The sequence below is a fragment of the Danio rerio genome, chromosome 19, assembly GCF_052040795.2.
Source record: "Danio rerio strain M-AB ecotype USA chromosome 19, GRCz13ab, whole genome shotgun sequence".
Classification (NCBI taxonomy): domain Eukaryota; kingdom Metazoa; phylum Chordata; class Actinopteri; order Cypriniformes; family Danionidae; genus Danio; species Danio rerio.
The window spans coordinates 2345890-2355000 of NC_141039.2; the positions used below are offsets into that span (position 1 = coordinate 2345890).

At 36.6% G+C, this 9111-nt stretch overlaps 2 protein-coding genes across 2 annotated transcripts in view; both read left to right on the top strand.

Annotated features, from left to right (window-relative positions):
* The window catches only part of dennd3a (DENN/MADD domain containing 3a), a 400395-nt gene that overhangs the window by 260457 nt on the left and 130827 nt on the right, over positions 1-9111 (top strand). The gene's annotated exons all lie outside the window — the stretch shown is intronic.
* sh3bp5a (SH3-domain binding protein 5a (BTK-associated)) overlaps positions 1-9111 on the top strand; it is a 38174-nt gene that overhangs the window by 11557 nt on the left and 17506 nt on the right. The gene's annotated exons all lie outside the window — the stretch shown is intronic.

Genomic DNA, 9111 nt, shown 5'->3' on the forward strand with positions numbered 1-9111 from the left:
ACAGCACTTGGAAATGTATTTAAAAATATGAACTTTTATTTTAAAATTAATCATATGACAGCACTAATACACAGTTCTGATGAAAATGATCTCCTATTGTAATATACTTCATAATGCAGTGGTGACCAAAATTGTACATGGAGGGCCGGTGTCCTGCAGATTTTAGCTCCAGCCCTAATCAAACACACCTGCTAATCAAGGTCTTACTAGGTATACTTAAAACATCCAGGCACGGTTGTTGAGGCAAGTTGGAGCTAAATTGACCCCTGATATAATGTATGCAAAGTAGGGCTGCATGATATAAAAAAATCTGACTGCAATATTTTAGCATTATATATGAATATATGACATGAATAGGTCTATTTAGATAAGAATTCATTAATTTAGATAAATTGAGATAATTAGCAGGGTGAATCATGCATAAAACAAATTACAAGCATAGATAAATACAATAGAGTAAAGAAAAATGAAATAAATAGTGCTTTAATGAGGTTTTCTGGGGAGTTTAACAGTATTCGGTTAGAGAAATTAAATAAGAATGTTCAAATTATATTTATTGAGATCCTTTTACAATAATTACCTCCACAAACCTTCATTAATTGTTCTAATAAGTTGATTTGCTGCTTAATAAATACAGTGCTCAGCATATATAAGTGCACCCCTCACAAATCTCTTTTAAATTCAGATTTTTATTAGGAAGCTTTACAATATTATATTAGTGCTTATACATTAGATTAGTCAGTACTGAAGCTAATTCTGGAGCTGATCTAACAAAATAACTTACTAGAACACCCAAATTTATATGTTAAAGAAAAATATTAAATACAAATTTAAAAAAGAGAAAAAATCAAGAGGAGCAAAAAAAAAAAAAAATAAAAAAAAGGATTTAAAAAAAAAAATTTGTAGGTTGTAATTGTTTTTGCAATATTCTTTCAATTTCTAAATATGTTTGGTGACTAAAATATTATTGAAATAAATATATCTGTTTAAAAAATCTGTTTTGTTTAAATGCACCAAAATACATCGCATATATTCACTGAGAAATGCAGGAAAATATTCACTTTCAAAATAGGGTGTACTCAATTAGGCTGAGCGCTGTATGTATTATTATTATCAATGCTAATTGATACATTTTGTAAGATTGTTTGATGAAATATATTATATATTATATTATTTAAATATTCAATCATTAATTAATTTTCTTGTCGGCTTAGTCCCTTTATTAATCCGGGGTTGCCACAGCGGAATGAACCGCCAACTTATCCAGCAAGTTTTTACACAGCAGATGCCCTTCCAGCCGCAACCCATCTCTGGGAAACATCCACACACATATTCACACACGCACACACTTATACACTATGAACAATTTAGCCTACCCAATTCACCTGTACTGCATGTCTTTGGACTGTGGGGGAAACCGGAGCACCCGGAGGAAACCAACGCGAACGCAGGGAGAACATGCAAACTCCACACAGAAACGCCAACTGAGCCGAGGCTCGAACCAGCGACCCAGCGACTGTCTTGCTGTGAGGCGACAGCACTACCTACAGCGCCACTGCTTCACCCTATTCTTTTTTTTATTGACCCCAAATGAGTTTTATTTGCCACTGAAATGATTGATTAGCACTATTAAAATGTCTTCAGTCAAGCGCTCATACTCTCAGTCTATTTTACACGATTTAGATGACACAGAAAAGTGGAGGCAAGAAAAAGCCAGCATCAGCTAATCTTATAAAGGCTCCTGGTAAAACCTGATTTGTTTAAGCAGAAGTCAACACAGGTCATAAATAACAGCCTGGATCTGTGAGTCAACATGGTCTCCAGCTTATTTTCTTTCATTACAGTCATTAGGAGTAAATATTTGAGTTATTATGATTTAGTGGTGGCGGCACGGTGACTCAGTGGTTAGCACTGTCACCTCACAGCAAGAAGGTCGCTAGCTCAAGTCCCAGTTGGCATTTCTGTGTGGAGTTTGCATGTTCTTTCCATATTGGCGTGGGGTTCCTCTCAGTGCTCCGATTTTCCACACAGTCTAGTGTACTAACACAGTACAGTATAAAAACAAAGGAAACTTAAAGAACGTCCCCACAATTCACCAAAACAAACGTGTGTGTGTGTCAATGCTAGATATAGATTACAAATGAAGGAAGGTGGTCTTGTGTAAGTGTCCTGTTTTCACTCTGAAAGACCACCATGATCTGTCTGTGTCAGTGGGTGAGACAGAAAACGCAGCTGTCTCGTGGTCAGAGCGCCAATGCCCACTTTACAGCCAATCAGAGCACAGCATAGGAGAACACCTCCACTGACCTACAGCTGATCTGATCCCATATGAATGATCTGAATGATAAACGGCCCAAAGACTAGGAGATATTATTGCTGTATCATATTCAATGGCTGATTTCAGGCCAAAAATAGATTTAAAATGTAGTTTATAAAGAACACTTGTCAGATATTGGTTCATCTTGGCAGTTCATCGTGTATTTGCCTTTATTGACAGACTGGCTACACCTATTACTGTGGCCGGAGCACTGCTTTAATAGAGACTGCTGGCATTTCTAGTTTAGAATATTTAAAAAATTTAGAATATGACATCAATAATAATAAATAACACATCAAAGAAAATGTACATTTGAGTTTTACATTTGAAATCTACAAAAGAGTTCACATTTCAAAGTAGTTTCGTCAAAATCACTAGTTTTATATGGATAGATGGATGGATGGATGGGTGGATGGATGAATAGAAGGATGGATGGATGAATGGATATACTGATAGATGGACGGATGGACATACTGATGGATGGATAGACGGATATATAGAAGGATGGATGGATGAATGGATATACTGATGGATGGATGGATAGATAGATAGATAGATAGATAGATAGATAGATAGATAGATAGATAGATAGATGATTAGATATACTGATGGATGGACGGATGGATGAATATACTGATAGATGGATGGATGGATGGATGGATGGATGGATGGATGAATGGATATACTGATGGATGGACGGATGGATGGATATACTGATAGATGGATGGATGGATAGATGAATGAATAAACTAATGAATGGATGGATGGATGGATGGATGAATGGATATAATGAAAGATGGATGGATGGATTGATATACTGATAGATGGATGGATGGATGGATGGATGGATGGATGAATGGATATACAGATGGATAGACGGATGGATTGATATACTGATAGATGGATGGATGGACATACTGATTGATGGATGGATGGATGGATGGATGAATAGATATACTAATAGATGGACGGATGGATGAATATACTAATGGATGGATGAATGGATATAATGATAGATGGATGGATGGATGGATTGATATACTGATAGATGGATGGATGGACATACTGATGGATGGATGGATGGATGGATGGATGGATGAATAGATATACTAATAGATGGACGGATGGATGAATGGACATACTGATGGATGGATGGATGGATGGATGGATGGATGGATGGATGGACGGATGGATAGAAGGATGGACGGATGAATGGATATACTGATAGATGGATGGATGGATGGATGGATGGATGGATGTATGGATAGATGAGTGGATATACTGATGGATGGATGGATGAATGGATATAATGATAGATGGATGGATGGATTGATATACTGATAGATGGATGGATGGATGGATGGACATACTGATTGATGGATGGATGGATGGATGGATGGATTGATGAATATACTAATGGATGGATGAATGGATATAATGATAGATGGATGGATGGATTGATATACTGATAGATGGATGGATGGACATACTGATGGATGGATGGATGGATGGATGGATGAATGGATATACTAATAGATGGACAGATGGATGAATGGACATACTGATGGATGGATGGACGGATGGATAGAAGGATGGACGGATGAATGGATATACTGATAGATGGATGGATGGATGGATGTATGGATAGATGAGCGGATATACTGATGGATGGACGGATGGATGGATGAATGGATATAATGATGGATGGATTGATATACTGATAGATGGATGGATGGATATACTGATGGATGAATGAATGAATGGATGGATATACTGATGGATGGACGGATGGATGGATGGATGGATGGATGGATGGATGGATGGATGGACGGGTGGATATAGATGGATGGACAGATGGACGGATATACTGATAGATGGATAGATGGACGGATATACTAATGGATGGATGGATGGATAGATGAATGGATATACTGATAGATGGATGGACTGATGGATATACTGAGATAGATAGATAGATAGATAGATAGATAGATAGATAGATAGATAGATAGATAGATAGATAGATAGATAGATAGATAGATAGATAGATAGATAGATAGATAGATAGAACCAGTAAATGGAATGATAGAATGACAGGTAACACAATATAATCATAAATAATAGAACAATATCAAAACAATAGACAGACAGACAGACGGATGGATGGATTGATGGACAGACAAATACATGTGTCTGTCATTGAGGGGTGCTCTGGCATCTGTTCTCCTCTATGTGCACGTGAGAGACAGACATCAGCAGTCAATGACAGACCACACGTGTCAGCTGACCTCACAGCTCATGCACCTCCACAGCCTGTGCTAATTAGACACATACACACACACACACACACACACACACACACGGACAGATCAAGGTCAGCACACAGTTGAGCAGACAGCACATGGAGGTGTTCACCAGACTGCAATCTGATGAAAGTCACTCCAGTCTCTAATTAAGTGACTGAAAATCATCTCACATGCAAATGCACAACTATGTTAGTTCATCTCAGCTGAACATTTAAATATTCAAGAAATCATTTGCATATTTATTTTTGCTCGGTTGCTCAAACTAGTGAACCCAGCACTCATACTATGTTTCTGCACTATATGTGCTGTTAAACAGAACACACAAAATGCAAAAATAATCTACATAGATGATGATCGCATAAGATTTCTGAGCGAATACTGCATCTAGACCAAGATTTTATTTCAGTGCATGTACCACATTCATAAACAGAAAGAGCTTGCATAAATAACCCAGAGTCGTCCAGAAAGAAAGACTGTTCACTGTCTGCTCCACCCAGAGGCCATGAGAGTCCTGTGAGTCTCTGCAGACAGAAAACAGCCGTCTTTGTCTCGTTTTGGATGAGGTTGTGGGATTCCTGAGCACTAGTGAATGCATGTCTGCAAGGAGGAACAGCATTTACATATATATATGTATGTGTAAATATATATGTAAATATATATATATATACATTTATACACACACACACACACACACACTCACACACATATATATATCCAACAATTTTGTGTACAGTCACACCCCTAATATATATATATATATATATATATATATATATATATATATATATATATATATATATATATATATATATATATATTAGGGATGTGCGGAGCAGCCGGTATTTGTATTTGTATTTGTATTTGTTGAGAAGGGAAAAGTATTTGTATTTGTATTTGTATTCGAGTAAAATTCAAAATGGCGCAAAAATATATATTTTTTCTATTACACTTCTAATTTACGTTATATTGAAAGTATTGTTTAATTATACCCATTATATAAATTATAGATATGCAATATTGGCTGTTGTTTTTGAACATGTGATAAGAAATGTCATTGAAAAGAAAATAACATAGAAGCCATTATCTCATCCATGGTTAAACCAACAACTAATAAAATACCATTGTGAATATTATGAACCCCACCACCACTGTTCTTGTTGAAGGACACTGAATAGACAGAATAAAAACAAATAATACTTCAAAAAACTGTTCTTCTTCTGAAAGAACTTTTTTCCAATGGACAGAATTCCAAAAACTAAAATTAACTAAATAAATCTAAATAAAACCCTGCCTGGGAGATCTGGCAGAACAAAAGTATTCTATATAATACTAAAAGATACAGTCCTGCTATTATCATCTGGCAGCCACAAAAAAAGACACAAAGTTTGTTTGTTTGTTTATTTAGAGATATCTGCAAATATTTTTCAATGGAAGTCAATGGAGGAATATGACTAGTCAGTCATAATATATTTGCAGATATTTCCAATCTGAATTACAATTATGACAAGTCAAAATATAATTAGAGATATCTCTAAATATATTTATGGATAGTCTGAACAAGGTTTAAATGCTAAAACGGCTTGCCATACGCACAGTGGCACAGTGGAGATTTCTCTAGTTATATCGTGTCAGTCGTTTGATTTGCAGTGACATGCAGTCAAATATTTCGCCAAACAGTCCTTAGGGATGCGGTGACACGCAGTCAGATATTTTACCGGACAGATCCGCCACTTTTGGCGCGCATAAACAATCATAAAGCTCTCGTGCTGCAGGAATGAGGAGGTCTGCTGAAGGCGCGCAGCTGACGTGCAGTGAGGGGTTTGCGTCTTTAATAAACTACGGCAGTTTGCGTTCACTGAACAGTAAGAATGATTAATAAATCCATATGAAACAACCCCTTAAAAGTCATGTCTCGCTTTCAGTTTCGGGCTTTGGCACGTTTTGCACTGAGCGTGTGTCTTCTCTCTCTCTCTCTCTCTCTCTCTCTCTCTCTCTCTCTCTCTCTCTCTCTCTCTCTCTCTCTCTCTCTCTCACTCATTCACTCATGCGGGCATGCACTGTGGTCTCATGAGGAAACGCTGCTTTTTGATATAGTGTTTTTCTTGCTCCCGAATACAAATAATTTTTCAAGTATTTGTTCGAATCAAGTATTCGTAAAAACACGCTATTCGTGCCTTTCCGAATACCGTATTCGGGTTCGGCTCCACCCTTAATATATATATATATATATGTATTTACACACACATATTATATATATATATTTACACACACATATTAGAAATAAATATATATATATATATATATATATATATATATATATATATATATATATATATATATATATATAAAAGAAGCTTTCCAGTGCTAAAACCAGCCAGAGGAAGTTTGTTGTTTATTTAAAGCATATGCAAAGATACTTCTGCATTTAAGACAAAAGCTAATAAAAGCACAGGGAAGTTTACAGTGTTTATATCAGAGTGATTGTGTCACCAGATCAGCCAGTTCCCTCTATATTTGTATTCAGCTGGATGAGCTTGCCTTAAAAGGGAGTTATTATGCAAAAATCACACTTACAAGAGCTTTAAATACAATTGTGTGCCAGCAGTGTGTGAATATAAGCAGCTTTTAATGGTACACATTCATTAATTGCATTTGCTATAATCAGACTTGATATAAACAGTCTGCAGAAACACTTTGATTGACATTCTCCCTTTGTATGATGTCATAAGAGGAGGAAAGCCCCGCCCACTAGTGACCATCTCTCCCTCATTAGCATAGGACGTCAGTCTTGTTTTTGAATCTGCCACTATCCTGACACACAGGCATTTGTAGCTCCGCCCTCTTCTATAAAGAGCACAAGCTCATTTGCATTTAAAGCGACAGTCACCAAAACAACACAATTAGGATCAAAGTCTAAAAGGGTCGGTTTCAGAGAGTTATAAAACATTATTTGTGTGGTGTTTTGAGCTGAAACTTCACATATACACTCTAGGGACACCAGAGACTTATCTGACATCTTGTAAAAAGGGGCATAATAGGACTGCTTTGATAACCAAAGTGGGTCAGGGTAGTTTTTAGCAGGCCAGAGAGTGTTTATAAGGTGATTCTGCATCTTCAGATCATCATCCTGAGGTCATTAAATGTTAATTAAACATGATTTCAGCGCAGAGCCAATGCGGCTCATGAAAAATCCATTGGTCTCGCGTTTGACCGAGTTTGGGGGAAAATAGGTCAGCAGACCAGAGAAAGTCAGATGTGTGTGCTGCCTGTCGAAAACATTAGCAGGAGGATGGGAATGAATATTATGAGGAGTGAAACTGAGATGCGTCTCCTCTTTAGCTGCACAATATATCATTTCAGCATCGATATTGCAATGTGTTCATCAGCACTCATCACATTGCTGGACGTGCAGTATTGAGTATTTGTGGAGTCACTGCTGAGTCAAAGTTTATCATTTGCATGTGTTTTATGACTGTGTATTTCAAGAGGGTTTAAAGCAGTGGGCACCAATAGCCTAGTGGTTAAGGCTGCCGACATATACAGTTGAAGTCAGAATTATTAGCCCCCCTGTTTTTTTTCTCCAAATTTCTGTTTGACAGAGAGAAAATTTAAATTTTAACACATTTGCAATCATAATAGCTATTAATCGAAAATTAATCGAAAATCCAATTTCGTTTTTTTTTTTCGATTATGAAAAACCATTAATCGAGATAAACGATTATTAACTTAGCAGCGCGAAAGACAGCATGCTTATGTGTGTGTGTGTGCGACTCGCACACACAGAAGCATGCGGTCAGCATTCGGTCTCATTCGCACACTGAGACGAGCAGAGCGCAGTCAGCGCACACATCTAAAGTCATCTTAACGTGAGCGCTTTAATGGTCAAATAGATGTCAAAACGAGGTGTTTAGTGATTATTCATATTAACCCTCATTTGTGTGATAACACAAAGTTGAGGATCAAAAGGCGTGAAAGACAAACCATTAAAGTGACAGCGTGCGATGTTCCTGCTGCCGCCTGTTTTAATGATTATTAATCAAACAACAAAACGAGAAAATCCCTCACTGCTCTTGACTGAAGGACTTTTATAGCTAAAGTGTTTTTCTTACAGTGAAGATGCTTAAAGCACAGTTTGTTTCATATTTTTATTCTATTGTATTTATTTATCTTTCCTTTGCAGGGAGGAAAATAACTATATATGCAGTTAAAGTCAGAATTATTAGCTCTCCTGAATATTAGCAACTCTTTTCCTCCCCAATTTCTGTTTCGTGGAAAGAAGATTTTTTTCGACTTGTTTCTGAACATAATAGTTTTAATAACTCATCTCCAATAACTGATTTCTTTCATCTTTGCTATGATGACAGCACATAATATTAGACTATTTTCAAAATACAGATTCAAAGTGCAATTCAAAGACTTAATTACGGTGAATAGGCAAGTCATTCTTCAGCAGACAATCAAAATATTTATTGCTTAAGGGAGCTTATA